This window comes from Canis aureus, chromosome 1 (assembly GCF_053574225.1).
Source record: "Canis aureus isolate CA01 chromosome 1, VMU_Caureus_v.1.0, whole genome shotgun sequence".
NCBI classification, from domain to species: domain Eukaryota; kingdom Metazoa; phylum Chordata; class Mammalia; order Carnivora; family Canidae; genus Canis; species Canis aureus.
Window position 1 is genome coordinate 66311666 of NC_135611.1, and position 16218 is coordinate 66327883.

At 36.1% G+C, this 16218-nt stretch overlaps 1 long non-coding RNA gene and 1 pseudogene across 26 annotated transcripts in view; both read right to left on the reverse strand.

The window, feature by feature from the left end:
• The window catches only part of LOC144316522 (uncharacterized), a 179274-nt gene that overhangs the window by 132029 nt on the left and 31027 nt on the right, over positions 1-16218 (reverse strand). For 21 of the 26 annotated variants that reach the window (XR_013382532.1, XR_013382491.1, XR_013382493.1 and 18 more), the window contains one exon: positions 2369-2492. The exons of the other annotated variants lie outside the window; for them this stretch is intronic. This is a non-coding gene — a long non-coding RNA (uncharacterized LOC144316522). The remainder of the gene's footprint in view (positions 1-2368; positions 2493-16218) is intronic. 26 annotated transcript variants of the gene reach the window in all.
• On the reverse strand, positions 7434-9157 carry LOC144316517 (eukaryotic translation initiation factor 3 subunit L pseudogene; annotated as a pseudogene).

Here is a 16218-nt window from a genome sequence, read left to right on the forward strand (position 1 = left end):
AGAGAGAGAGGGAGAGAGAAAGCACAAGAGAGCAAGCGCCTGGAGTAACTACATAATTTGCAGGGCTCAGCATAAAACATAAACGTGGAATTCCTTGTTCATAAAGCAGAAAAAAATGCCATAAATGTACATAATACAAAGCTTGTCCCTTTCTTTTGAGTTTTCTATTTTAAATTGTCATAGTGTTTTTACTTTCTATTTAATGTCATCCTAAGTAAAGAACATTAAATTTTAAATTGTTATAAATTTTACTACTAGTTTCATGTTGTGCAATGCCAGTTTTAAGTGCAAATATAAAAAAATCTAACTCTCATGTAGAGTCGTTGGAATTATACAATTTCTATACGTAGCTTGTATGTGTATATGTATTTTCTTGCTGCTAAAACAAAGGATAAAACTGCGTAATAACAACTATTTTGTTTTACTTCTTGATATGCATACAGTCTACCAACTTTCTATTTGCAGCTTACCTGGGCATGAGGAAGGACTGAAAGGAAAGGAACTATGGATTGCCTTACCTTTCCTTTTCCTTCCATAACAAAGCAGCTTCTATGACATTACCTACTATCACCTTGTATTTGCCTCAAGGCTTTCTCTACACCAGCACATTGTGAATCTAATGGGGTTCTATGTTGATGGGATGTTCACAAAGGCCATATGCAAAAGGGCTGGCAAGGACTGGTAGTCACATACACTGCTTAATATCATCTCTGCTCATGTGCATACTCTATTACCCATCAAATTCTGCTTATAACACACTAGTTCTAAAATAAAATGTTTAAGAATTGAAGATGTGACAACAGAGCATTAAATTAAACACAGGGCCCTTCTGAAGGCAAAGTCTGTTGACCTGCACCGGGTGTAAACCCATGAGGCCAACCCCGTATGGAGCCTCCTGTTATTATTTAGACCACAGCCCCAACCAGAGAATAAGCTCAGTGGACAAACACAACTAGCTTGTAAATGTCACTAGCATTAGAGGACAGGTGACTTAGGTTTTGCCTTAATAAGGTTGGAACTTGAAGACCTTGATGGTTGATGACTTTTGTGTCCAAAAATAATGTTACCTTTCAGACTGTGAAAGAATGCTAATAAGGTGATTGCCAAAAATCTTGTAAATTTTAAACTTATTAGATGCTATTTGTAGAAATGCAATTAGACAAAAGGCTCTGTTACAAAGGTACTTCCTATACGAAGTAAAAAGAAAAGAAAAAAGGTTTTCAAGCTACAGGATGGCGCTTCATTAGTAGATACTGAAATCAAATTACTAGATAGTAACCAGAATTTTTTAAAATAATGAAATAGAAAAGAATAGAAAAGATCAAAGTGATACACATATAGCAAAGATACTTATGATTTTACGAAACTTTTGTTTCAGGTGTACATATACTTGTAAGACAGACATACATATGAATGAAAGTAATAGGCTGCAATATAAGATGTATTTCTTCCTGTGGGTCATCATTTAAAAAGCCGTTGTCATAAAATCTGTGTCCCAAGATGAAGTCCATGGTATCTAAACTCAGGAACCATCTTTCTATGGTGTAACAAAGATTAATTTCAGAAAAGGAAGATCAAGTTCATGTAAGTCATCCTGACAATTATTTTCTACAAAATGTTGCCTTCCAGACTCAGATCCCCGTAGATGATTATGTTCTCCAGGATTTGTGGATAATGTACTCAGCAATTCAAGCCTTTGCAACATCCACCAGAGAGTGGGCATTTGGAAGCAAAGAAAGAAAAAAACTCACATTTATTCATTTCCATTCTGTGATTTAATCCTCACAGTAATCTCTAGAATGGATAATGTCATCCTTCTTTTATAGGCAAGGAAGATGAAACTCAGAGAATTTAAGTAATTTGCCCAGTCACATATCTTATTAGTGGCAAATGGGACTTGGAACCTAGGTTGTCTGTGTTCAAGTCCAGCATTTAAGTCTCCTGAGGTGTTATAATCTTATAAAAAATGTTGAAAAGATTAAAATTAAAAGGGGAAATAACATAACTGATGCACAAAAATCAAGGTTTGATTGTGTTACAGTCTAGTGAAATATAATTTAATTTTGGACTCCATTTTCCCATTGAACCATACCGTAACTAATAGGCAATATTCTTTTGTGAATCAGAGCCTCAGCATTTGCATTTTCTTGTGGTTACATTATAAGAAATAATGTGCAATGTTTTGATTTCTTTGTACCCACAATCTAAGACATTCAAAAACAACAAAATTCCACAAAGGAGGAGGAAAAAATAAATCTTAGAGGATTTTGGAAAGAATAGTATCAACTTTTTATAGCAATCATAAGAAAATCATCTACATTCGTATCAAATATCAGGTTTCCAGCACAGGAAAAGAAAACTGCAGTACCTGCCATTTTAAATTACTCCCTGTCATGTTTTTATTCCTCCTCCTCCCCTGGGATGTTAACGTCTTGAAGAAATATGTGTGCGCTCTGAAAATATTTCCTGAAGTCAGTGGATTCCATATGTTCCTAGGGAAACAAATTATTCACTCCGTGGGTCATTCCTGGTGACATTTAGATCTTCTAATCAGTACATTTAGGTCCTATGTACTTTATATTTTCTGAGCTCTCTTATGTGGACCTACGTAGAACTCAAGAAATATTTTCATGACTCAAATCTTCGCTTAACCTAAAAGAACACACATGAACACACATACACACCCTCCTACACATTTACATACACAAATACATACACAAAGACACACAAACATATGTACTTTATAGTTTAATTATATTGGACTTTGGTTTAAGAAAAGATCATTATTTCAAACCAAGTAAGTGATATATCCTAAATGCAAAAGAAACATTAGAAATGTACTTAAAAATACACTCAATATCCTTAGTTCGTAGAGTTTATCAGAAGAAGGGAGGCCAAAATAACAAATTTTAAGAGACTGTTTTTGTTTGGTTTGTGTGTTGTTTATTTTACAAAAATAAAGATCAAGAATTGGAGTGTGATTTTTGCTTTCCTTCGAACCAGAAAAGGAAAAATAAAAGTGTAGTTCTTGAAATACTTTCCTCATTTGGTTTCAGGGTACTTCATTTTTTCTGTTTTCTGAAATGTTAATGAGTCGTCTCTTTACTGACTCTGATGTTGAAGCTTCCTCAAATTATTTCATTGGTCCTCTTCTGCATTATCCTTAGAAATTTCAATATTATCACAGCCTTCATTTGCCATCAATGTGCTATAAACTCTTCAAACATATATTTTAGTCATTTATTGTACAAATACTTGTTGATGACTTATACATCCAGGAATTTTGTGTTATTAGTTGGAACAAAATAATCATGGTCATCACCATCTTACAACTTAAAGTCCAGTACTGGAGCCATATATTAAGTATGTAAAAAAAGAAAAAAATAATAATGTAACCAAATAACAGTACTGCCAGCAAGGAAGAAAAAAAAAAAAAAAAAACAGGACACAAAGAGAATAAAGTAGGAGGAAGTGATTTAGGTTGAGATCTAAAAATTAAGAAAGATTCAGTCTAACAAAGAAAGATAGAAGATAATCTATTTGAATAATCTCTAATATCTTTGATTTTAAGATGCATATAACTGAACTCTACTTTGCATACAAATTCAATTACCCTGCTTCTTCTCCCAGCTATTTCTGTCTTTGTTAATAGTACCAGCATTCACCCAAGCTGGCCACCTCAGAAGAGTCTCTCAATCTTCCTTGTCCCTCACACTTTACATAATCCCTCACCAAATCCCATGAATTCCACACCACAGAGAAAGTGTTTAATAAGTGTCATTTATTAATGAATGAGTGGCTCAATCAATGAGCCAGTGAGTGGAAGTATCTTTGGACTCCTGCCCACTGGTGAAAAATTTCTAAACGTCACCATACATCTAACTTAATAACAATAGAATGTGTTTCTTCTTCATTAAATTGTATACTCTGCCTTTGAAAGGAATGTAAACTACTTTTGTTGAACACATCATAATAATAAAAAGGAGGAGAGAAATCAGTTCCTATCTTGTCACTAAACCTCAGTCAACCTAAAACAGTTTATTGATAAAGGGGAGGCCACGTTTTTTTTTTAGGACGTATTGCTCCTGGGGAAAAGCATCAAAAAGGAGAAAATAATGCTCATCTTTTACTACCTTTATACAGAACGCTCATAGATTTATACTCCCACCCATATCTCTTCCCTGTACTACTTGTCTATAGGCTTATATATCCAACTGCCTACTCTGAATTTTTACTTTAATTTCTTAAACATATATATCTAAAATGAACTTCTGATATTCTCTGCCAAATCTTCCTCCTCCAACAGTCTTTATTATTTGGGTTAATAACAATTCCATCCTTCCAGTTGCTCAAGACAAAAATGTTGGGGTCGTTTTTAACCTATTTTCCTTATGCCCCATATTCAATTGTATAGAAAATCTTGTTGGATCTACCATCTAAGTAGATCCAGAATCTGACCAGTTATCACCACCCCCACTCCAAACCTTGTCTTGAATCAACTCTGTCTCTCTCTCAAATTATTGCAAAATCTTCCATAGGGTTTCTGCTTCCATACTTGTTCCCCTAACACCCTTTTATAAAAGAGAGTCAGAGAAATACTTTTAGCTCAAAACTCTTCAGTGGCTCTATCCAACCTGGGGTAAAATCCCCAATCTGTACAGATGCCTCACGTGACCTGCCCCGTTGCTGCTCTTCCCTGAGATGTACTCACCTTTGAGTACTCCCTCTTCACTCTGTTTCTCCTTACCACACCAATCTTTTTGTTATGTCCTGAGCAGTCTGGATAAGCATTCCTCTCAGTGCTTTTATAATTAGACTGTTGCCAGATCCTGGAAAATGATCCTAAATCCTCCCTCTTCCACCCCACCTCATGGCCAACCCTTTATCTCCTTCTTAATTAGTCCTCCTCTGGCTACCCTACTCAAAATTACAAATCCCTCCCTGTCTGACACTTCCTATTCCCCCTGCCATGCTTTATCTCCACAGTACTTTCAAAGTCCAAAATTCCATCTGATTAATGTTTCCACTAACTGAAATGTCAATTCTTCAAAGCAATATATTTTGTCTTCTTCATTGCTATTGTTAGCAGTGACATACAGTAAAGTAAAAAATGTAAGTGAACAAATAAAGGATAAATGAATAAATGAAAAATAGGTATTTATATGTTGAGAATTAGCCTAGAATGAAAATGGAAGATTGGGCCAATACTTGCAAATTAAAAAGGAACCTATCCTCTTTTATGAACACCCAGAGAAGATATTTTCTACTCTAAATAGATTTTAGCCAAATTTAAACTCTGGGTGCGGTAGAAAGAGAGAAGTGGGAAGCAAATTAAGGACAGGCTTGCTATGGAGGGATAGATAAGGGGAGAAGTGTGCATTGTGACTAACCTGGATATCTGGTTTGGGAATTGTGAAGTTTACGCTCAACTATTTCCAACTCTCTGGCCACCTATTAGGTTCTAGATTCTACAAAGAAGATAGATAGCACCAAGCATCAAGATAAAGATGCTCATTAAAAATTTGACACTAACATTATCTCTAAATTCCCTGGAAGTTAAGGCAAAAAGCAAAGCATGTTGAGTTTAATGTGCATTTGTTTATGTCTTTGTTTTGCCCAGGAAAGCATGTAATTCAGTCCACAAAGACAAATTTAGCTTACAAATGAACAGTTGAAAATTGACTTAGGTTCTCCAACGAGGACCTATGGATAAGAGAGTGAACAACATCTTAAAACATAGTTTAATGAAATATATATATGTATTTATATATTTATATAAAATTTATGATTTTTATGGGCTCTCTTCAAATGCAAAGGGCATAACATTAAATGAATATACACTGAGCCTCATGGAATACATAGTAATATACCTTGCATGTTTATTTTAATACCAGCGGAATCTTCAACATTTTGCTCCATACATCCCTACACTAGCAACATACCTATGACTTAACTTTACCATCTTAAACCATTATATAGCACACAAAATTACTAAATAAAAAGAGTTGGGGGTGGAGGTGCCACAAAATGGTTGGTATTACTTTTGGAGGAAAAGCTGTTGAAGTTTTATCACACGTTTTAAAATATTTTTGGAAAATTAAAATCAAATGTCCAGAAATGTTTTTTAGAATTCATGTCTCTAAATTGATCATTTTCTTTGCCTCCCTCAAGCAGAAGTGATTGCTTTGTGTTACTTTGTTCAGATCCCTGACAACTACATGTAGAAGCTTTGAGCTGTGAGATTTTTAATCTTCTTTTTTTCTAGCTTTATTAAGGAATAATTGGCAAATAGAATTGTATATATTTAAAGTAAACTTGATAATTTGATATATATATATATATACACACACTGTGAAATGATTACCAAGTTGAAGATAATTAACACATGCATCTTACATAGTTAACTCTTTGCGCATGTGTGTTTGAGGTGAGAATGTTTAAGATCTACTTTCAGCAAATTTTAAGTAAATAGTACTGCATTATTAACTATAGTCACCATATTATATATAAATTAGATCCCAGAACTCATTCATCTTATAACTGAAATTTTGAACACTTCAATTTACACAGTCCTAACTTCCCCTCTTCCCAGCCCCTTGCAACCATCATTCTATAATTTCCTTCTGTAAAATCAATATTTTAAATCCCACATATAATACTACTACCACTTAGAAGTATTCATTCTTCTCTGTATGGCCTATTTCACTTCCCATAATGCTCTCCAGTTTCATTCACGTTGTTACATACAGCAGGATTTCCTTGTTTCATGTGGCGGAATAATAATTCTATTGTACATATTCACTCCACATTTTCTTTATCTATTCATCCACTGAGAGATATTTAGGTTGTTTCTCTATCTTGGCTATTGTGAATAATGCTGCAATAAGCATGGGAGTACAGATATCGCTTTGACATCAGATTTCATTTCCCAGTAGAATTGCTGGATCATATAGCAGTTCTATTTTTAATTTCTTGAGGATCTCCTTACTGTTTTAAACAGTGGCTGCACCACATCCTTGCCAACATTTGTTATCTCTTGCCCTTTTGATAACAGCCGTCCTCACAGGTATGAGGTGATAATCTCATTGTGGTTTTGATTTGCATTTCCCTGAAGAGTGGTGATATCAAGCACCTTTTCATGTACTTACTGGCCATTTGTATGCCATCTTTGAAAAACTGTCTATTCAGGCCCTTTGCTCATATTTAATCAGATTATTTGGTTTTTGGTGATGCAGTTGTATGAGACATACATATATATATATATATATATATTTTCCAAAGAAGATCTTTTACTGAGACTTATTTAAAATCCAAATAGTCCTTAATCCAAATAAACTTCAACTCAGCTGAATTGCTGATGGCTGATCTAGGCAAAGGCTTCATGGAGACAAAAATAGGCCCCCCTACAAAGACCCTAAAATGAGTTCCTAACAAGAGTGTGAATGTCCTCAGGGTCTCTGTCCCATCTTCTTCAGAGTTCAATTGAGCTCCTCAAATTTGTGAATCTGCCGGATGAAGAAATCCCCATAGCGCCTGGCGACCTTGGTGTCTGCAATGTGGATCATGTCCTTATCAATGTAGAAGTCAACTTCGGATGCCGACTGAAATTCACCATCAAGGGCAGAGATGCCACTGGTCCACACTAGGTTCTTCATCTTATGCTTGAAGACAAGGAGCTGGATCCTGAACTCCTGCTCTGTGAGGTCCAGGAAGCCGGCCAGCTTGGCCACAGGCATGGTAGTGTACAGCTTGAGGAAGCTACGGATGGTGGAGAGCTGGGCCTGCTGCTGCACTTCATCAGAAAACACCTTCAGCTGCTGCAAGAAGGGCTCCTTGTGGTAGTTGGGGTGCACATTATCATAGTTGGGCACCACAGGTGACAGGAATTTGGGGCACGAGTAACTGAAAAGTTCCTCATAGACCTGTGGGTCACCCTTCTGCATGCGTAGCATCTTATCCCCGTATTTCTTCCGCAGCTGCAGGTGAATGCTCTCATCGATTCGCATGGGGTACATGGTGAGGGCGATGGCCAGCAGCGCGTGCATCTGCTCATTTTGCTTGTTAATCATCTCATACTTGTATGTAGTCCTTTGGAACATGCTCTTGGTCCTTTGGATGTAGAGGAGGATATTGGCAAATACCCGGATGGCATCCTGGTAGCGACGCATCATCAAATATGCAAAACCGACATAGTAGTATGTGGTGACCTGACACTCAGGCACACGAGAATACATACTCTTCTTATTCAGTTCAATATTCTCCAGCACCTTGATGGCCTGGTAGTAATCCCCTAAAAGGGAGTGCAGACGCAGAAGCCCCACCAGGCTGAAATACCCAAGCATCTTGTAAAGGGAGTGCCGTCCATACTCGCCAGCCACACTCTTGGGGTCACCACCACTTGTGTACACCTCCAATTGCCAGTTAATGTTGGATTTTTCGACCAGGGAGTGGAGGACATTGAGGACACTGAACATTCCAGATTTTGGGATTGGAGCGAAGGAAGTCAATCTCTTCCTCTGACTTCTTGGCAGTCTTACAGCGGTACTGGCTAAATGACTGAAACTGATAGATGAACTCATCAATGATATCCCAAAGCCACTGGTTAGGTAGTTCAAGGGGAGCAGGACCATCAGCATTAAGAATGTAGTTGAAGAGATTGCAGTAGTTGTAGTAGGATTCAAACCTCTGCTCCAAGGAGGGGCTCCCACTGACTTTGGCATATATGTGCCTGTAGTAGAATTCTTTGTACAAAATCAGGAAGACGGCATCGTTGCCAACCTGTGGAGCTATGGCTTCAGCCTCAGGCCAAGGTGTATTCTTGAAGAACCTTTCAGTCAACTTGGTCCAGCTGTTCTCATAGATGTCCTGGATCTCATATACTTTCTGATCAATGACATCGCTGGATACACGACTAGCCTGCAGCTCATACACCTTCTGGTCAATCAAATCCGAGACGGTTTTGTGAAAATACTGGATGAAGTTTTTGATCACTTCAGGGATCACCTGATAGGTCTGCTGTTCATACTGACGTTCGTAAGCCAGATCCTGCTTTGGGTCTCCTGTGTGCATATCATAGTCGCCTGGGTAAGCATAGGGATCATAAGCAGCCTCGGACTCGTAATCATCAGCGGGGTAAGACATGGCTTCTGGGCTCAGGAGCACCTCCCGAGACATACATATATTTTGGATATTCACCCCTTGTCAGATTTGCAAATATTTTCTCCCATTCCATAGGTTTTCTTTTTATCTTCTTGATTGTTTCCTTTGTTGTACAGAAGCTTTTTAGTTTGATATTGTCCAATTTGTGTATTTTAGCTTTTGACGCCTGTACTTTTGGCATCATATCCAAAAAAATCATTGCCAAGACCAATGCCGAGGAGATTTTTTTCTATGTTTTCTTCTAGGTTTTTGGTTTCAGTTCTTACATCCAAGTCTTTAATCCATTTCCAGGTAACTTTTGTGAGTGTGGTAAGATAGGTATCCAGTTTCATTTTTATGCACATGGATACTCAGTTTTCCCAGCACCATTTATTGAAGAGACTCTCCCTTCTCCATTGTTTGTTCTTGACATCCTTGTCAAAGACTGGTTGACTGTATAGTCATGGATTTACTTTTAGGCTCTCTATTCTATTCGATTGGTAGATATGTATATTTTTATGCCAGTGCCACATTGTTTTGGTTACCATAACTTTATTTTATAATATAATTTGAAATCAGGAAGTGATGCCTCCAGCTTTGTTTTTCTTTTTCAAGATTGCTTTGGCTATTTGGAATCTTTGTGATTCCATATGAATTTTTGAATAGTTCTCTTTATTTATCTGAAAAAATACCATTAAAATTTTGATAAGAATTGCATTGAATCTGTAGGTTGATTTGGGTAATATAAGACTTTTAATTCTCTAATACAGTCCATCATCATTATTCACAGATTATTTGCAAATTTGCTTCAAATCAATATCCGCATTGCTTTCCTTGTCATTCACAGAAAGGTAAGAAAAACGAAAAATTTGAATCTCTAGCGGTACATCTCCCAGCTGAGGTAAAACTGTCTTCTTATTTCAGTTCTCACACTGTAAGCAAGTACTTTTTTTTACAATCTATTTAATACCTTTTTAAATTTGTGCATTTGACTGGTGATTTTGCCACTTTAGTTTTTATTTAAATTTCAGTTAGTTAACATACAGTGTAATATTAGTTTCAGGTGTACAATTTAGTAATTCAGCACCTCCCTACAACATCCAGTGCTCACCGTAAGTGCACGCCTTAATCCCCATCCATCCAACCCGTCCTCCCACCCAACTCCCTTCTGGCAACCACCAAAATAAATTCAAAATGGATTAAGGATCTAAATATGAGACAGGATTTTGCCATTTTCAATGATCACCAAATGTAGTACCAATGTGCTGTTTAGTCTTCCTAAGTGCAAGAGATTGTGATATGGATTAATGGAGAAAATGAATGCACTGGATAAGTTTGTTGAGGCATGAGTTATCATGAGAGTGCTGCTGACCATGAGTTCAATACTAGTCATCAAGAATATGTATTAAATAGAGTGTCTTTAAGCAGAAACATGAATAAAACAAGGTTATATACTGATGAATTGTCAAAAATACTGTGACCAGAGGACACTGTATTTCCCCTAAGAACAATGTTCAGTATTTGCTAATTCAGTGTTTGCCAAGATTTTATAAAATGTAACTACCATGAATAATGAGAATTAATGTATATAGTCAAACTATGAAATACAACCTTTGGAAAAGGCTTTCGAATGTAAAGCTTATGTCACTAGAGCTACCTTGCTAGATACAGTCTAGCTAAAAGAGCTCATAAATAGCTACATGTCTCCATGCTGCTAATCATTGATCCTTTTATTTACTTTATTTATTTTTTTATTTATTCATGAGAGAGACACACACACACAGAGAGAGAGAGAGGCAGAGACACAGTCAGAGGGAGAAGCAGGCTCTATGCAGGGAGCCCGATGTGGGACTCAATTCCGGGTCTCCAGGATCACATGCTGGGCCAAAGGTGGCCCTAAACCGCTGAACCACTCAGGCTACCCTCAATGATCCTTTTAAAGAATCAAAAATAATATGTAAGTAACTCCTCCCTTGATCTTGGGCGCTCTCTTCTATTGGACAGCATGACAGAGGGGTATATTTCTAAGCAAAAGTTGCAAACCTTTTTGGAAATTACATCTGAAAATAATAAGAATACTAAGCTATCCATAAAGATATATTACATGTAATTCTGCAGGCATTAGATCTACCAGTATAACTGGACCCTTGAAGTTTTTTTCTGTATTTGTTTTTATTTTCAGGGATTTTGGAAAGGGAAGAGGACTTGAATTCAGAAGACTTATGTTCAGAATCCTTCCTCCACTACCCTCTAGCTAAAATTATTCTATTAATCTGAGTCTCCTTATGCAAGAAAGAGAAATATCTTTTTCACAAGCCTATTGTCACCAGAAAAGGAAATTATATAGAAAGCACTCTGAGAATTATAAGGGTTATACATTCATGCCATATCCAATCTAATCTAATCTAATGAAATATTTATGTTAGAGTCATATTCAAAGGTCTATCTTTTGTCTTCATCATTCTCAATTTGGCTAAAACATTTTACTCTGCTGATTAACTTCATGAAACAATCTCCCTTGTTTTTTAAGCAGCTACATCATTTCATTCCAATTCCGCCCTTTTATCATTGTATTTTCTTGGCCTATTCTGGAAAGATCATGATTTGGGGAAGGAGAAAGGGCAAGGGAAAGAGAGAAGGAAAGAAAAATTTCTGAGTCAGAAAACCCAAGTTTTAATAAGGCTCCACTGGTATAGAACCTTATACAGTTACTCCTTGTTTTCTAGCTTTCTTCATCTATAAATTTATTCTAAAAAATATATACCTTATAGGATTCTTTTGAGTGTTAAATAGATAACAGAAATTATTATGTTCCCTAGGAGATGACTAAGTTGAATCACACCCTGCCCTACATTCTGGTTTACCTCGGTTACCACTGACAGGCCAGCCTTCCCGTGCATCAAATGGATTTCTACTCTAATTTGGATCTGTACATCTCCTGCTCTGACTCAAGCTTCCACATCTTGTCAACACTCAATTCTTGTGCCGTGCCCTCTGAAGCTTACGGTTTGTCACCATCAATAAACCTAATATTCTCAATCTCTTCTGTGTTAGTGCTCTTCACATCAGATCCAAGTTACCTTGCATGACTCTCAATTGATGGCATTTTCTTCCACTTACAGAGAGGAGACAGATATTCTCTCTGCCATTTATTGCTTCTTCCAACCTCCTGAAAATTTATAGCTACTTCCAAGTGCATGCTATCAGACTCTGATATGTGATAATCCCTCCTTGTTGCAAAGGTCTATCTTCCAGGTCACTTCCTCTCATTTAGTCAATACTTTTTATCATCTTACTCTTTACCACCAGGTCTGTATTATGTTAGATGATTTCAATACCTACCCAACACTTGGGTAGCTGGTTCATTGACCTCCCACACATTCTATGTTATTCCTGTGCCATAACCTTGAACCAAGCCAAACCATGTAATGTTTCCCAAATATGCCCTCTGTCTTCCAGTCTCAGAATATTTGCTTAAGTTCTTTTTTTCTGTTTATGGAGCACTTTCCTTTTACATCTCGATCTTACAAATTTCTATTTATCATTCATTGCTACCCTAAATGTTATTTTCCTCATGTAGTCTTTCTTGATCTTTTAGTTTGACTGTGAACTTTCCTTTCTTAAAATCTCGTGTCATTCTTATTAGAGTTAGCCTCTATACTCTTCTGCATTCTCGTCTTATCCTCCTATGTCTTATGCAGATGTTTATTATTATTATGGTAAGTTCTTAGATGGCAGCAGCAGCTACTTTTTACCTATGGTGGCATTACTTGATCAATCTAATACAGCCATTTATTTAAATATATGCTCAACAATCACTGTTTAATTAAATAATTATAACTTCCTCACTATTAATAATTAAAGTGTGTTTAAACTTGAGGCGCCTGGGTGCCTCAGTCAAATTCTTGATTTTGACTCAGGTCATGATCTCAGGATCTTGAGATAGAGCCCCACATTGGGCTCCATGCTCAGTAGGAAGTCTGCTTGAAATTCTCTCTCCCTTTCCCTCTGCCCTACCTCTCTCTCTGAAATAAATAAATAAATCTTAAAAAAAAGTTTTTAATCTCAATAGACTTCTGGTTTCCATAAAGACTATGGAATCAAGCAAAGGGATAGAATAGCATCCTTTTTGGATTCTGACTGCCTACAACATGCTTTTAATTCAAACAATTTTTTTAAAGATTTTATTTATTTATTCATGAGGGACACAGAGAGAGAGGCAGACACATAGGCCAAGGGGGAAGCAGGCTCCCTGTGGGGAGCCCGATGTGGGACTTGATACTGGGACTCTGGGATCACGCCCTGAGCCGAAGGCAGACACTCAACCACTGAGCCACAAGCATCTCTCAAACAATTTTTGTTAAATGAATAAATTCTGTTTGGGTTTCTTTTTTGTTTTTGTCTTTTGTGTGTGTGTGTGTGTGTGTGTGTGTGTGTGTGTGTGTGTGTGTTTGGTCAGAATTTCCCATGCTTAGCACGTTTGAAGTAAGACATGTCCGTGTAAGAGACAAACAACCTGCAAAAGTCTATACAATACTGAGTAAAAGTGGTGGCAAATCTCTAAATTTGTAATTCCAAACCTTGACTAATTAAAAGAATCATCTGCAGAATATTGTAAAAAATATAAATACCCAATTGGCATTTCCCATATACTAATTAGAATTTCTGCAAGTGAAACCAACCACCAGATTTATAATCTGAGGATGAGATAATTTTGGAAACATCTCTTGTAAAAGGCATGGCTCAGAACTGGTTCCATTTCTTACTGTTTATATGACCTCTATACTCCATCCAAAGTGATTATGTATATTTTTAGAAATCTGAGTGCTTATTATCTATGCATTGAGTAAGAATCTAGGAAACATAATTGAGGCAAAATAGTTGTACAAATCTAAAAGTCAGTAACTATTACAGGTAAGTGTTTTAAAGGTGGATAATTTAATGTGGACCCATTTCATTTGAAATATATTTATATAATATTTATAATGCAATTTTGATATATGAAAAAAATAAATTCCAATTTAGTGTTTTTCCTAAGATTGGCTGAATACAAAAAGACTAAGAAATGTTAGTTCGTATGTATTTGATATTATCTGTTCTTGGCTTGTCATGTATAATTGTGTCATATAAATAGGCCCAAGCCAAGTAAAGATAATTTAACAATGTAAAAGTACCATGACAGCTCAGAAAGATCATTTAAGGTCACATAACACAGCAAACTGGAGTTTCTTTTTGTCAATTGTGGGGTTAATCACAGTGGAATAACACTTCTATTTAGCTAATCCACATCGCCTCCATTTTCAGAGAAAACTGATAAACCACACCTTGTTCTCAGAAAATATTTAATAACTAAGAACTGGAATGAGATTGAAAAGCCAAGTTGTATTTCTCATATTAAAATTAAAAGCATTAGACAAGGGACAAAAACACTAGGCTTTGTTGAATCAACTCTCTAAATTCTTGTATTTATTCTACCACTGAATTGCTCTAGGGAAAACAAAAACTGTCTTTTTGAATATGCCTGTTTTAAACACTGACAATATTTTTTTAATTTAAATAGTAATTAATAATAATAATTAAAGGCAAGGGTAAACCCGTGCTTCATATGTGCTAGGCATAGAAAACTCTGACCTACAAAGACCAAGTAGAAAATCATTCATTCAACAAAAACAATTTGAGCATCAAAGCATCAAAGCACCACAAAAAGCACTCAGAAGAAAAAAATTAGAAAAAAAAAAAAAGACTTCTCCCTATCACATTAGACTCATGGTCTAACAGAGAAGGAAGGAACGTTAAGAGAAAAAAATGAATATAATTATAACCCATCTATGGGACAGTCATTTAACATGAGATGAGTTCTTGGTGGGCTTTTGTAGCCAAAAGAAACTTTAAGAAAGAGAGAAGATTTAGTTGGGCTTGAATAATAAATGGAAAGATGATGAGCTATGGACAGCATTCTAAATAGTGTTCTGAAATAATAAACATTATATTTTTTGAAATCACAAGACTTTGAGTCAATTGAGATCTCTGAAAGCCAATTAACCTCTGTGAACCTGAGGTTTATCATCTGAGAAATGGGAACAATAGTAATACCTACCTAGATCTTATAATTATAGGAAGGACAAAATGAACTAATCCCTACAGAAGTGCTCTGGAAATTGCAAAAACCCACAAATATGCTATAGTCTTGAAAATACTTTTTGTTGGGGAAATGATGTTAAGTGAAGAGCCAGAGGCCCATGAGCCTGGTGTATGGAGGAGTGCTGACAGTAAGAAAGCTAGCTTGTTTGGAGTGGAAGACTTATTGGGAGTCAAAGTAGTAGATACAGTTAGGGTCAAACGGTATTAGTTGCGATCTTAAAAGACTAGTTGGCATTATTTCAGTGGGCAATGTAAAAAGCATTCTAAGTTCTTACAGTTGCGGGCAGAGAGGGCAAAGCAAACGTGAATTATTTCCTACTAAAATTATGCAAATGGACCAAATGAGGAAGGACCGATCAAATAGTAAAAAACTCAGCATTTTAGAAATGATTTGATAGCAACTTGAACTAGAATATTGCCTATGATAACGGGAAGGAGGACTTGTGATGACACAATTAACTTGGCTGAGTAGCTTACTTGTTGCTAAAGTGAGATATTCAAAAAAAACACCCAAAATCTCATATTGTTGTTTGGCCATGAATAGCACTGGGACATAGAAAAATAACATTACGTTAAGTGTTTAAGGGAGGAAAGATATTCTGTGTTCATGGACTGGAAGAAATAATATTGTTAAAATGTCCATGCTACCCAAAGCAATCTATAGATTTATTGCCATTCCTATCAAAATACCAACAGCAATTTTCACAGATATAGAACAAATAATACAAAAATATGTATAGAAATACAGAAGAACTTGAATAGCCAAAGCAATCTTGACAAAGGAGAACAAAGCTGGAGGTATCAAAATTCTGGATTTCAAGACATACTACAAAGCTTTAGTGATCTATTTTGATGACTATTGTGATTACTATTTGATTACTATTGATAACTATTTGATTGCTATTTTGTATGGTAATTGCACAAAAATAGACACATAGA